This window comes from Papaver somniferum, unplaced genomic scaffold (genome assembly GCF_003573695.1).
Source record: "Papaver somniferum cultivar HN1 unplaced genomic scaffold, ASM357369v1 unplaced-scaffold_135, whole genome shotgun sequence".
In the NCBI taxonomy this organism is placed as follows: domain Eukaryota; kingdom Viridiplantae; phylum Streptophyta; class Magnoliopsida; order Ranunculales; family Papaveraceae; genus Papaver; species Papaver somniferum.
The window spans coordinates 5,020,096-5,035,853 of NW_020622713.1; positions in this window are offsets into that span (position 1 = coordinate 5,020,096).

Consider the following 15,758-nt stretch of genomic DNA (forward strand, 5'->3'; position numbering starts at 1 on the left):
TTCGAACTTTGTTGATCAAGAGAACCGGAAGTATGGAAAGTGCCAAGTCCGCGAACTCAGTTCGCGAACTACCGAAGTTCTTAAACCCGAGAATTTTGGCTGGAGTTGACAAACTACTTGCGTGAGCCAAGTCCGCGATCCCAGTCCGCGAACCGGCGTAGTTCTCGAACCCGAGAATTTTTGCTGGAGTTTGTAAACTCTATCCGGTGTCTTAAGTACGCGAACCTAGTCTGCGAACTTGAGAAGGTTATATATCTAAAGATGCTTTCTGAACTTAATCTTAAAAGACTAAGGAATGCATTTGCAAACCGTGGCTATTAAAGTTCATGAACCGATTCGAGTGAATCAAATCCTCTTTGCTTCAATTGTGTCTTGTGTAGTTACATAAGATTTCCTTGCAATTGAACAACTCTCTTAACTAGTTCATTTGAGTCAATTGAACTAGTTATGGTGAAGACGAACATGGTTGGTATGAAACTCTCATATGGTTAACCTCTTTGTGTAGACTATTGTTGAACCAAAAATGTACGCGTTTGGGTGCGGTTAAAAAACCTAGAAGCGTACAGTCATTTGTGTGTGACAAGCTAAGTTTTCGATCTAACGGTTGAGAAATATTAGCTTGAATCTAAATCAAATTTTCATCTAACGGTGAATATTGATTGCTTGGTAACTAAGGCAAAACCCTGATTTGAAGACTATATAAAGGAGACATTTAACATTGAGAAAACTCATCCCCACACGTCCGTGTGATACTAGTTTCTATGCTAGAGTCGATTCTCCTTTAACCTTTGGTTTTCTTCTTCTAAAACCAGGTTAACGACTTAAAGACTTCATTGGGATTGTGAAGCCATACCGATACTAATTTTATCGTAGTTGTGTGATCTGATCTTGCATCTTCTATCGTCACAGTACAATCATATTGATTGTCTAGAGATCGTGAGAGTTCTCCAATAGGCAAGATATAAAAAGTAATCACAAACACCTTCGTCTCATTGTTTGTGATTCCACGACATCTTGTTTCGCTACCATACGATTAATATTGTTGTGAGGTGATTGATTAATATAGGTTGTTCTTCGGGAATATAAGACCATATTATCAATTGGTTCCTGTTCACCTTGATTATTATCAAAAGACGGAACAAAAACTTTTAGGGTTTTTCTATGGGAGACAAATTGATCTTTGATAGACTTGTCTGTGTGAGACAGATTTGTTTATTGTTAAAGCCTGTGATTTTGGGTCGCAACAACTCTTAGTTGTGGGTGATATCAGCTAAGGGATTCAAATGCGCAGTATCCTGCTGGGATCAGAGGTGTGGGAGTACAACTGTACCTTGGATCAGTGATAGACTGATTGGGGTTCAACTATAGTCTAGTCCGAAGTTAGCTTGGAGTAGGCTAGTGTCTGTAGCGGCTTAATACAGTGTGTATTCAATCTGGACTAGGTCCCGGGGTTTTTCTGCATTTTCGGTTTCCTCGCTAACAAAATTCTAGTGTCTTTGTTACTTCTACTTCCGCATTATTTTTGTTTATATAATTGAAATAATACAGGTTGTGCGTTTGAATCAATCAATTGGAAATCCGACCTTTGGTTGTTGATTGATATTGATTGATCCTTGGACATTGATCTTTGGTACCTTCCAATTTATTCCTTGTGTTTGATTATAGACTCGCTGATTTATATTAGCTTGAGTGAATCAAAACAAGAGAGAGATATTAACTCCTTGAGATATTTTTATCTAGATTGAGTCTGACTATCTAGTTGATTCTCTAGTAAGTGTTTCGGAGTTAGTCCATACAGATTGCTAATCGAAATATTGGGTGGTGTTGTTAGACCCCGGCTTTTTCAATTGGTAACAGAGCAGGCAAACACGTTAAGACCTCAAAAGTATGTGTTTGTAGCGATCTGACTCTATGGACAGAGGTGTTATCTCTATTAACGTACCACCAGTCTTCGATGGCTCTAATTACTTATGGTGGAAAATTTCTATGCGAGCTTTTCTTCAAGCACGTGATTTTCAATCATGGGTATATGTTGTTAATGGCTATGATGCTCCCGTTGTGGCAGTTGGAGATGTAAACGTTCCTAAACCTATTGGTGAATATACCCCTGCTGAGATAAATGTTGCAACGCAAAATTCCGACGGTTTGAATGCTATTATACATGCCATTACCCCAAATCTTCGGCACCATGTGTCTAATTGCACTAGGTCTAAAGATGCTTGGGATATCTTAGAAACCGTATTTGAAGGTAACTCCAGTGAAAAGGAATCCAGTCTTCAAACCTTAATTCCGATTGGGAGAACCTTCATATGGCATATGAAGATACATTTGATGAGTTTAATCACAAAGTGTCTGAAATTGTTAATGCATCTTTTGCATTGGGTAAGACTATTCCTGAAAAGGACATTGTGATGAAAATTCTCAGATCGCTGCCATCTAGATACGAGTCTAAGAAGCATGCCATCGTTGAGGGAAATAACCTTGATAATCTTTCCAGAAATACATTGGTTGGAAATATAAAGATCTTTGATCATGAGCATACATCCAAAATCGGAAAGGATGTTTCCTTTAAAGCACAGAAGAACACTAAATTACTTGATAAGAGTAAACGTTTTTATGTCTCTGAGGATGATCAGTCTGAGGGTGATTTTTGAAATGAAGATCTTGACAAATCAGTCTCCTTGATCACAATACAGTTTAGGGATCTTATATTGAAGAGAAGTAAACGGTTTTCAAGAGACAAACCTAGGTCATCAGATAAACCTCACAATCGTGTTCCTCCTGAAAACAGGGATGCTGAAGAGGCTGATCACGAGTATATGCCACAGTGATTTAAGTGTAAAGGTTTTGGTCATTTTGCAAACGAGTGCTCAAATCGTAGAAAATATACTAGGAACAAAGGTCTTGCTGTAACAACTGATGAGATGTCTGAGATCAATGATTCTGATGAAGATAGGAAATCAAGTGTCGGTCTTCTATGTGAAAACATTGATTTTGATAACTGTAGCAATACATATATAAATCTTGATGGTTTCAGTGAAGATAAGAATCCAATCATGATGGAAGAATCAATTGACCCAACCTTTGGAAACCCTGTCTATAATGTTTCAGGATCTACCGTGTGTTTAGCTGCTGTTGCACCACAGATGCCTGATTATTATCCAAGATTGACGTGCTTTTTTTGTTCTCAAAAGGGTCATGAACTATCAAGATGTTACAAGTACAAACATCAATTGAGGCACGCCAACAAACTTCAACGAAGAACAAATCAGTTAGCAAGGAAGCTTAAACTTGCTCAGAAGACCGCTGAGGTATGTAGGGTTTTATCTTCATCTAAGAAGTTAGTTTCCAAAGACAAAACAAGATCATTTTAGAAGAAAGTATGGTCAAATCACTTTGATTTACAGAAGTCATAGGATTCCTCTCATGAGGAAAATGGTGGAAAAATCATTGTTCACCACAGCACAAATTAATTGTGTTGTTTGGTAAATCTTATCTCATGTGCATGTTCAAAAGAGACAAGGTTGTGAACACACATGCTTTAGGAAGAGTTTTCTTAGGTTTATTCTTTTCTGTCTATCAAATAAAAGGAAGGGTTACTTTCGACAATTTTACTCTTTATAGGGTTTAGAGTTGGACGTCCACGAACCTGTTTAAAAGTTTCGAACCCTACATTCCTTTTTCCTCTTTGATATTCTTTATATTCCGAGACTGCTTGTTGAGATTGTGAATTCCCATCACAAAAATCAGTTGGTTATAACTGTTCTCATAAGCATCATGTCTTTGGATGGAAAGGATGTCAACATGATTGTTAAGATATCAATCAAGGAAAAAGAAAAATATCCAGTAATTCCGTCCTTGAAAAGAAAAAGGAGGAATACAAGAAATCCAAGGGCTGTCCCTTCTAACTCTCAGAAATTTTCCGATGTTCTTGATGAGTTGAAGGAGGTAAGAAAGGAGATTCGTGATATAAAATCTTGCGTTTTAAGATCTTTGGAAATTCAGAAAGCCCTGGTTCGACATCATCAGCCAAGACGGTTTGTTGATATTAATTTCTATCTTTACGAACATTATGTACCAATGTCTGTTGACGACAAGGAGGTCGGGAATGATAAAGAATTTCTCAAAGACATTGTGACCATACATAGCTATTATTTTCATCTTCTTTTTTTTAGGTTTTTTTGGTTTAAAATTCTAAAACTGTTTGGAGGATGATGTTTTGCAATATTTTTGATTTTGTTATATTGCAACTTGTTATGGGATATTTGTGTTTACGTCCGTGAACTTTGTTGTCCCATATTTTGTCAAAAGTAAAGTCATTCATGATCGGTATTCGTTTATTGGTTTAAGAATGAATAGACTTTTGTATCCAAGGATTATTGCTATTGTATATGCTTGTGCAAAAGAATGAATCCTAGTGTATTCCACGGTATAGATCTTCATTGATCCATCTTTTTGTATTACCGTAAGGCTCCGTAGTGTGTCTTATGTTGAGCACGATACGACTAAGTTGATTAATTTTTGTTTATCTTGGTTGGTTGTTCCGTATGATATTTTATGTTGAGAATTTGTGAACTAAATTAATCATCTTGTTTGGTTATTTAGTTATTGCTCCGTAAGTTCTCTTACGTCGAGCAAAACAAATTACAATGAAATTGATTATTTTTGTGATTCGTTTGATTGTGTATTCCAATTAGATTAATCATGGGATCTCTTGTAATTAGTCTAGTTGAGTTTTCATATATTCCATGAGTTTTTCTTGTGTTGAGTATATATATGAACGGCTATCTTAATCATTTCCTAATGGTTATGTTTGTCATATGTTCCATAAGTTTTCTTATGTTGAGCATAAAACAATTAAGTTGATCACCTTGTGTGTTTAATTTGATTGCGTATTCCGATTAAATTAATCATGGGTTTACTTGTGATTAATTTGATTGAGTTTTGGATATTATGGTTTTGATGTCCAATAAAAATCCTTCTTTTCTTCGGAATTTAAGGTCGCTCTTGTTGTTCCCTTGGGAATGACATCAAATGGGGGAGAGTTCTTTTGAACTTGTGCTTAATGGTCATATCTTGAGGTGTGTGCGGCTGTGGAATTTTAGAGGGGTTATCTTGTATCTTTAAACTCCTTGATGAATGTTATTAGCTTCGGCTATATGATTGCATCTAAATAAGATGATGTGTGTTTCTTTCTCTCAGTCCTGAAATGTCTCTTACGAAAATTTCATTATGATCCCGTTCTTGTACCATTGCCAATTTTATTGACAAAAAGGGGGAGAATTAATATGTTGTTCACACTAAAAATACATATGGTTTTCGGATCATTGTGTAAGGGGGAGTGGTTTTCATGTGAGATGGAGTATTGACTAAGGGGGAGTGATACATATCACCATAGTATTATTGTTGAAGTTGTGATACAATTGGACTTTGACATTGTATAATAATACTATGACACTATATAACAATGATCGAGACTGATGCTTTCTCATTGTTATAGCTACGGATCTTCAACAACAGTGATGCTAAACTTACAACCTTTGGGATCATTGGAGTACTTGGAAGTGATGAAGATTTCGAGGAATGTTGAAGATTAGACATGTGGAATAGGAGCTACTAAAGTTTCATTATCTTTTTGTATTCCATATGTATTGGTAGTTTTGTCACTACAATTGACAAAGGGGGAGATTGTTAGAGCACTGCTCGGTCAAACTCGCATGCATTGCTATCTCAAGCATGTTTGTCAATGTTAGTGATCAAAACTATAAGTATTGATTTCTAGTCTCTTATACCTAAGTCTCGGACTAGGATAGTAAGTGTAGTTGAGCTCAAGGACTTTATGGCGATTCATCATATAAGTAGAAGATATACTCAAGGAACTGGTGGAACTTCTCGACAAAAAGGTATGTGGAGACTTAAACTTATCTGTCACTCAAAAGTCTATGTATTCTATCTCATACTCTTTGAGACAAAATTCATATGCTATATATATAGACTAGATCATACACATTTTGTATTTCGATTCGGGTATACCTCGCCTATCTATATATCGAAATATGTGTTGGTAAGCTTTTCGCTTCGACCAAGTTTATCTTTACCTAGTGATGCTTTGACGAGAAATAGTGTAATAACTATATAACGTCCTCTAAGAATGTTTCAATGATTGGAATGAGAGTATAGATTACATAACTAATGGATTCCTTGAACCGAAGTTTTCAAACTTTGTTGATCAAGAGAACCGGAAGTATAACAAGTGCCAAGTCCGTGAACTCAGTTCGCGAATTGTCGAAGTTCTCAAACCCGAGAATTTATGCTGGAGTTGACAAACTACTTGCGTGAGACAAGTCCGCGAACCGGCGTAGTTCTCGAACTCGAGAATTTCTGCTGGAGTTTGTAAACTCTATCCGGTGTCTTAAGTCCGCGAACCTAGTCTGCGAACTTGAGAAGGTTATATATCTAAAGATGATTTCTGAACTTAATCTTAAAAGACTAAGGAATGAATTTGCAAACCGTGGCTATTAAATTTCATGAACCGATTCGAGTGGATCAAATAATCTTTGCTTAAATTGTGTCTTGTGTAGTTACATAAGATTTCCTTGCAATTTAACAACTCTCTTAGCTAGTTCATTTGAGTCAATTGAACTATTTATGGTGAAGAAGAACATGGTTGGTATGAAACCCTCATATGGTTAACCTCTTTGGGTAGACTATTATTGAACCAACAATGTACACATTTGGGTGTGGTTAACAAACCTAGAAGCGTACAGTCATTTGTGTATGACAAGCTAAGTTTTCGATCTAACGGTTGAGAAATATTAGCTTGAATCTAAATCAGGTTTTCATCAAACAGTGAATATTGATTGCTTTGTAACTAAGGAAAAACCCTAATTTGAAGACTATATAAAGGAGACATTTAGCATTGAGAAAACTAATCCCCACACATCCGTGGGATACTAGTTTCTCTGCTAGAGTCGTGTCTCCTTTAACCTTTGTTTTTCTTCTTCTAAAACCAGGTTAACGATTTAAAGACTTCATTGGGATTGTGAAGCTAGACCGATACTACTTTTATCGTAGTTGTGTGATCTGATCTTGCATCTTCTATCGTACTTGTCATGACTTTCGTCACTAGGTAAAGATCAACTTGGCTAAAGCGAAAGATTACCAACACATATTTCGAGAAATAGATAGGCGAGATAAACTCGGCTCGAAATAGCAAATGTGTATAATCTAAGTCTATATAGCAAAACGACTTTTGTTTCAAGATAGGAGATAAATAGACTTTTGAGTGATAGATAAGTTCAAGTCTCCACATACCTTTTAGTCGATGAAGATACACCTTTTCCTTGAGTAGTCCTTCGTCTTGTTTGATGATTGTCATGGAGTTCTTGAGCTCAACTACACTTTTTATCCTAGTCCGAGACCTTAGCTATAATAGACTAGAAATCAAGACTTATAGTTTTGATCACTAACATTGACAAACATGCTTGAGATAGCAATGCATGCGAGTTCGACCGAGCAATGCTCTAACAACTTGGTTAAAGCGAAAGCTTACTAATACATATTTCAAGAAATATGTAAGCGAGTTAAGCTCAGCTCGAAATATCAAATGTGTATAGTTGAAGTCTATATAGCTATATGACTTTTGTCTCAAATAGGAGATAGAGTAGATAGAATTTTGAGTGATAGATGAGTTCAAGTATCCACACACCTTTTGTTGATGAAGTTCCACAAGCTCCCCTTAGTAGTTTTTCGTCTTTGATCGATGAATGCCGTGAAGTCTAAAGCTCAACTACACTTTTTATCCTAATCGGAGACTTAGCTATAAGTAAACTAGAAATCAAGACTTATAGTTTTGGCAACTAAACATGACAACAAGCTTGAGATAACAACGCTTGCGAGTTCCACCGAGCAGTGCTTTAACAATCACTGGTCCAATCATGCTGTGAAAACAATCATAAACATTATTAGTAAAAAGTTATCATCTTAGGAAATTACAAAGTTATTATTATGTTTTTTGTATCATATGTAGGTAATGTAGGTAAAAATGGCAATGATGTTGGTTATGACATCAAATAAATGGTGTAGCTTAGTAAAGTTAAAATTAAGGATACCACATTATTCAAGTTGAATTAGCGGTACCACATTATTGTTTTAGTCTCAAAACGCATGACTAACCACTTGCATGAGAAGTATAAATTTTCTAAGTCGGCATCAATAAGACTTTCTCCACCCATATGAATTCAAAGCCACTAAGTTGAGGTCCTCAATACATGAAATCTTCTCCAGATGCCATAGACAGTTGTAAAAGATGAAAAACTACTTAAATGAAGACAACGAAACAACTTACTAATTAAATATTTAATCACCAAATATACAACTCTAAGGTTTATTCCCATGCACAAGGTTAAAAGAAACTAGTTTGACATATCAGGTGGTATGGCAAATGAATTGCGCCATTATGGGTAAACCATGGAGCGACAGAAATTCTAGCGAACGATATTGTTAATATCACCATAAATGAAGTCTTTATATCCATCATTATCATGAATATCGCTCGATATTGAGTCTAGCACCAATGACCAGTTTTTTATCGCCTATAAATAGGTAATTTTCAAATTTTTGTGTAATTTTTTCTCTATTTCTCTCTTTCTCAATCAAAATCCGTTATTTATCTCTTTCTCAATCTAATTTATTTTTTCAATTTTTCCCAAATTGCACAATTTCAAACCCAACTTGATTCGGCAACACAACTTTTTTTCTGGAGTAGTGCTTGAAGGTGTAGTTAAGAAGATATGTGATAGTCATAAAGAAATAGGTAAAAAGAAAAGAAGTCTTCAAGTTTTGTATATTAATCAAGTCAATAATGCAACTAAGAAAATGCAAAGAAAAGTTCATGGCAAAGAAAATCAATCAAGGCAAAGAAAATTTGAAGACAAAGAAATAGACAAATAAAGGAAACTCCGTTCATGAGCGCATTGTTTTGTGAAATGAAGAAGATAAACAAGATGAAGAACATTGTCCCAAATTTTTATTTATAAAGTCAAGTTATTTTTACTTTTCAAATTATTATTGTCTAGTTTTATGTCTTGTAAAATGACTATTAATGATTAGTTGAAGTTTAATGAATTTGAAAATTTGACTTGTATTGTTGAAAATTAAGCTTAATTTCCAATCTTACATTTTAATTTAAACTAAATATTAAGTTGACAATTAAGGAATTAAAACATAAATATTGGATTATATTTTGGCAACCCTCTTAAAATCTCGAAACAACTTCCAGATGGGAAGTCTTTTTCGTTGATGCGACGATATCCCACACGACGCCTTTGTTCAAGTTCCATTAGAGCTAGCACTATGGTGCTCTCCATCCCTTCCCTATCACTCTCTATCTATCAAAATCACAAAAAAACATCTACTATGGTCTCCCATATCCCTACACATGTAAGGATATCACCCCCTTTCCCTGCATGGAGGATCACATCCGATCCCGCTTGTAGGGGAGGGAAATCACACGGCTACTCGGTAGCCGAATAAATTTACGTTTTACGGATACTGAGTAGCCGTTTCAGAAAAAATATTTGTTTGACCTTTTCTCGTTTACACCTCTCTCACACCCGATCCTAACCATCCATCACTAATAACGACTCTATCTTCTCAACCGTCGGATCCCAGCGATCATTTTTTTTTCAAAGTTCTCTATAAATACCACTCTAATTCTCTACTCAAATCACACCAAATCAATTTCTTCTTCTTAAATTGATTTCTTCACTAAAATCTCTCTAATTTATTTTTTGTTTAAGAGTTTTAAATTTTGTTCTGCTCATCAATGTCGGAGACTCAGAAGCAAAAAAGGAAACATAGAGCGAGATTTAGTACTTTGAAAGATCATCACATTATTACTCAGTACGTTGCTCTTGGTTATAGTAGTAATGTAGATAAGGAAGAGTTTTGGGAAATCCTTTTTCAAAAATTTGTGGAAGCTTGTGGTAGGAATAAACACGAACGTACTGAAAAAAGCATTCGTAATCGGTTTAGCAAAATCAAGAATGAAGTGGATCACTTTTTCGATTGTGTTGCAAGAGCTACTGTAAATAATCCGGGCTTGGACTCTATTAACCGGGTATGTTATTTAAATATATTCATTATAGTTTTTGTATATGTTGTTTGAAAATAGTATAATTTATGCGTATCTTATTTATGGTTTGTTTTAGGGGTGTGCAACGGACGGACGGTTGCGGATTAGGAGTCACCCGCAACCAAACCGTCAAAATTGTGGATTTGAAAAATTCAACCGTGACCGGCCTGATCACCCACGGATTTGACATCCGCGGATCAATGGGTGATACGGACCGGATGCAGATTAGCCGCAGATTTAGTCAAAATGATCCCTTGCCTTCTTTCTTCCTGCTTTTGTTTAAAAATTTTCAGCTTTCTTCTAACCATTTCTTTGGCTTTGCATAAGCACAGTTCGTGCTTCAACGTCGTTATACATTTATCATATTTCAAGTTGTGAAACCCATTTACCAAGATGCTCTGTGGCTTCAGCTAATAATCTCAAGGTCCTTCAGAATGGCGATGACACATCCATTTACTAAATGTCTTGGTTCCCTGGAACTGCAAGTACCGAAGTACATCATAACGTGCTAACTTGTTAATGATAGTAATGGTGTGGAAGGTGGGAAAGACATGATTGAGTTCATAGTGGTGAACCTTAGTAATTGGGTGTGTGCTGTCGATAAGCCCCCCACACCCGAAGGGGTAAAGACCCTGACAAAGAAAAGCATAAGCTCAGGTACATTTTTTAAGTCTTTCGTTATCTGTTAGTCATCAGGCTCTCGTTAAAAATACATAAGTGCTCGAGCTTAGACTAGCTATTACTATTTCTATTAATTTTTTTATTACCTTGCGGTGCGGATAGCGGATTTACAAAACCAATCACAACCAAACCGCTAAACCTTGCGGATTTGAGAATTCATCCGTGACCGGCCCATAGACTCTTGCGGACTGATTTTCACCCGCAATTTTGCGGACGGTTGCGGATGAAATCTGCGGTTCCGGATTGTATGCACACCCCTAATTTGTTTATATTGATGTAGATGTTAATTGCGAAAAGCTTACATGTTGATATACACAAAAAAAACTTTGAACGAGATGCTGAGTATGAACTGTTTAAAGATGCTCCAAATGTACAAGTAGGTGTACCTGAAGATATGGACCAAGATTATAATCCTCCGTCATCTCAAATTCATGGAGATTTCTCTAGTATGTTTAGTTCTCCAATCTCATTTTCTCAAAATCCACCTACAAGCCAATTCGTCGAGACTCCATTTGCAAATCAATTTCAAAACCCTTATAATGTCCCTAGAGGTATCCCTTTTCCATTAGGATATATCCCTGGTACGAACCCAAGTACAATACCTGGAACGTAGTCAGGTGGATTTACAGGAGATAAACGCATTTCTAGAGCAGCGAAAAAAGCGCAAATTAATAAAAACGTCGCCGGGACAAGTAGACCCGCCACACCATCCTCTCAAGACTCACAGATGAGCGACGCGGGAAGTTGTTGATTATCTAAAAGAATCCCGAACGACAGTCGCACCTCGTCAGCAACAACAAAACCAAATTATGGAAAGGTTGTTAGAGACAACACAACAACAAATCGAAGCTGCTCGAGAGAAAGAATAAAATGAAATAATGCAAATCGATCTCGAAAGGCTAGCTCCAAATGAAAAAAAGTACTTTGAATTAAAAAAGAAAGCCATATTGGATAGGCAGTTGGCGAGGCAACAACATAATATGTTCAATTTGTAATAGCTTAGTTTAATTATTTTTTTAAGTAAGGCCGTTTTTCAGTTCCAGTAATGTAGTTTTCTTTTTCTCAGTAACATTAATTTATATATATTTCTAATTACGAAAATTTGAATTATATTTTCTTATACCAACGGATCTTTAGTAACGGCTAATTTCTAACGGCTACTTTCAATGCCTATTATAAATTGTCATAATTTTCCTCAACAAAAACAATCCAAAATAGTTGGCCTTAGTATCCTCAGTGTCTCCAATTTTTTTTGTGTCTGGAGATAACATGGTAATGGTTGTTATACCGTAGAAGAAGATGTTGCAATCACCACAACATTTGTAAATGCTACTACTCTGCCTATTGAAGATACACAATACCTCTCCTCCCATGAACAATGGACGCTGGTGTTCGACGGCTTTGTACAAGCGTTTGGAAACGTTAATAACCGGACAAGACGACAAGTTCAACAACGGTTTTCTCGAATTGATATAATGGTTCGCAAGTACGTTGCAATTCAAAAAAGGATTCATGGATACTCCCCACATTACATGACAGTTGTGATTACTGTAGGTTCATCATAAATGATTATGATATTTGAAATGTTGTTTACTTATACACAGTAACCTATTGCTGTATGTTTGTTTTGCGTAGGAGGAAATGGCCAAATTTGTGTACCAACTAGATACTCGTACAGAGCTCACATGTTTTTAGTGCTACTTAATCTTTAAAGCTAACCTGGCTAACAAGGATTATTACAATCCGGAAATGAATGACGGCGGTTCTCCAGAAGACGGAGCGGACGAATAATATATGCGGTTGTTGTTTAATATTTTGTGGGTACATGTTCTGTAAACCCTCACGAGACTATAACTTGTCCACTATGGTCACCTAGGGATTTAAAGGCTTGTTGCACGTGTTAAGTGCGATCGGGATTACTACGACAAGTAACCTAGGTTTTTGTTAAATAATTGTAATGTACTTTTATAACCGCTATTTTCAAACGACTATATCAACGGCTACTTTATAACGACTACTTTATAACGGCTATTTTTGAGGGATATTATAAATTTTGTTATCTATCTCCAAACAACAAACACCTATTTTCATACACTTTGCAAAACTTCTCACATACTTCAGTACCTCTCATAACTCTTTATACGAACACAACCATGGAATCATTTGATTCAATTGAATATTTGGCAATCATCAAAGCATGGTACAAAGGAACTCGATTAGTAGATCTCTCCCCTGTAATGCCAGAGCCCGAAACCTTTTGGGTGAAGATATATAACCAATATAGACAAGATTATGGGAATTCAAAGAGAAAATGTGTTCAACAAATTCATGATATGTACCAGATTATCCAAAAAGCCGTTTGCGATTTTATAGCTATTCAATAACGGATATTCAATGCCAGCCATATTAGTCTGTCCCCTCAAAAATTTGTAAGTATTTTAGAGTTGCTTTCGTCCAGAGCTAAATTGATTGATTTTAAATTACCTCAATAAGTATATTTCCTTGTGTTATTGTAGCACGAAGTCGTTAAAGCGCGTTATTTTGAGCAAAAGGGTGAAGCATTCACATTTGATGAAAGCTATAATTTCATGGTATCCAAAATCCCAGAATATCAATCGCCGGACAATTATTCTGCTTCATCCAGTGAAGATTAAAAGTATAATAAATGTTTGTGTATATTTTGTGGGTAAATCTCTGTGTAAACCCTCACGAGACTATAACTCGTTCAATAGGGTCGCCTAGGGGGTTTAAAGGCTTGTTGCACGTGCTAAGTGCAATCGGGATTACTACGACAAGTGATTTGGTTTTTTTATTCAATAGTTCTGAACTTGTTGTCTATTTTGTGGAATTTCAGTTTTATTTATGTTAAACTTTTCTTAAAATAAAAGATAGAACATCAGATAATATATAGATTGCAAGAAGACTTAAAGATAAAAATTACATTAATTTAAGATAAAACATTCAAATATAATCATTCTTCAGGATTGTTGTTCCGAAGACTTGATTAATATCTGATGCAGAAACACACACACAAAGACAGAAATTTACATAAATATAAGATAAAACATTCACATTTAATCATTCTTCGAGAAATTTATTCCCAAGACTTGATCAACATATGATGCAGGAACACACACAAAAAGACAGAAAATTACATAAATATAAGATAAAACATTCACATTTAATCATTCTTCAGGATTGTTATTCTGAAGATTTGATCAACATATGATGCAGGAACATCTCGGCGATTAACCTACATTTATTAGGGGCTGTAGGTCTCAAAGTTTGCTTTAAGTAGCTGATAACATCGATCATGCGGAAAATTGTGGCATGTCTGGTTAAGATAGTCTAAACGAGCGGCACTTTTCTGAAATTTTTAAAAATAAATTGAGCTTAAAATAGTTAAGATTTAGGAAATAAAATAAATTTGTTAATAATTTCTTACCCTTTGTTCATATGACATTACATGATTACATATGTCAACTTCGGCATGAATCGTGACAAAAGTGATGATATCCTTGTGAATCTTGCTCCATCTTACTCTAAGACCTTCTTGGACTCTCGCATTTGTATTTCCGGTTATGTTATCAAAAAATTCAAATACACTCTTCCAGAATTGGTTGGTAGTGTTATGAGTTGCATTCAAAGTATTTTGTTTTGCTTTAATCCATGCTTGCGTAAGAGAAACATCTTCTTCTTTGTTGAATCTCATTTTTATAAAACACAAATATGATAGAATGTTGGGATAGCTTCACTTTGGAAAGTGATTTATTATATATAGAGATATGAAGAGAGGAAAGGGAATTCAAAATAAATAAAAACCGTGATACAATAAATATTACTAGTACAAATAAAACAAAAAAAAAAATAGTCGTTATACAGTGAAAATGAGCAGTGCATAGAGATATAAAGATATCCGTTAAAAAGTTAAAAAACTAGTCGTATACATTTAAAACCATGGATCATTTTCAGGACCCAAACCATGGATCATTTTCAAGACCCTGATGTTGGTACGTGGTTGTACTTTGATTGAGTGGCTCCGACGAATTATAAGGATGGTAGTCTTCTTGACTGTTTGGAATAAAACAACCCGTCGACGGACCCGAATCACGAGACTGGCCCGGTGTAGTAGACTCACTTGTATGTGGTGTTAGATACTCTCTCACACATCTCTGATGGTATTCTGGACCGTATTTGATTTTGTATTGCAGTTCCTTTGTGAGGTCGAAATAGAATTGTTGTTGAGCCATGAGTTGTTGTTGTGAATCCTAATATGCATGACACCACATCTCCTGTATACAGTAAACACCGACAGTAAACACCGACATGAGTTTATATTTTTTCCACAAATAGAATATATAAGAAATAATTGACATATGATACTCACAGTTGTACCCTGATTGACATTATAATTGGGTTGTGGATACTCCCAAAATACTCCATTCTAATAGGCATATCAATCGCTTTAAAATCAGGGCCACATACTCGAGCTGTCAGAATTTTTGTTAGATATGGGAAGAGATGACGATCGACGGGCACCAACTCTTCTGTGTATGTGCTTTTTTGTTGCGATGCTGGTTTGCGTACATAAGCATCGTTATCCTGCGCACCATAAAAATCCATGTTTCCTTCATGTACAATTACACCTGAGTACTTACCAACTGACCTTTCCTTCCACCACAACTTATACTCATGATCGGGTACTTCAACATAATGCAAGGAATTAAATTGATTGTTGGTGTACAAATACGCATTGTTGATGTCTACTGTTGAATCAGGAGGATTGCACGGTATTACTGTCATACCAAGAACTTTTTTGAGACACCGTTCGCCCAGGTACAAGGCGTTGTGACCAAATGGATCGTAAAAAACCCTCCATGTTACAGACATTTGTTTAGCCTCTACCACCTCGGGTTTAGTCTTCCATTCATTATCCTCCAAT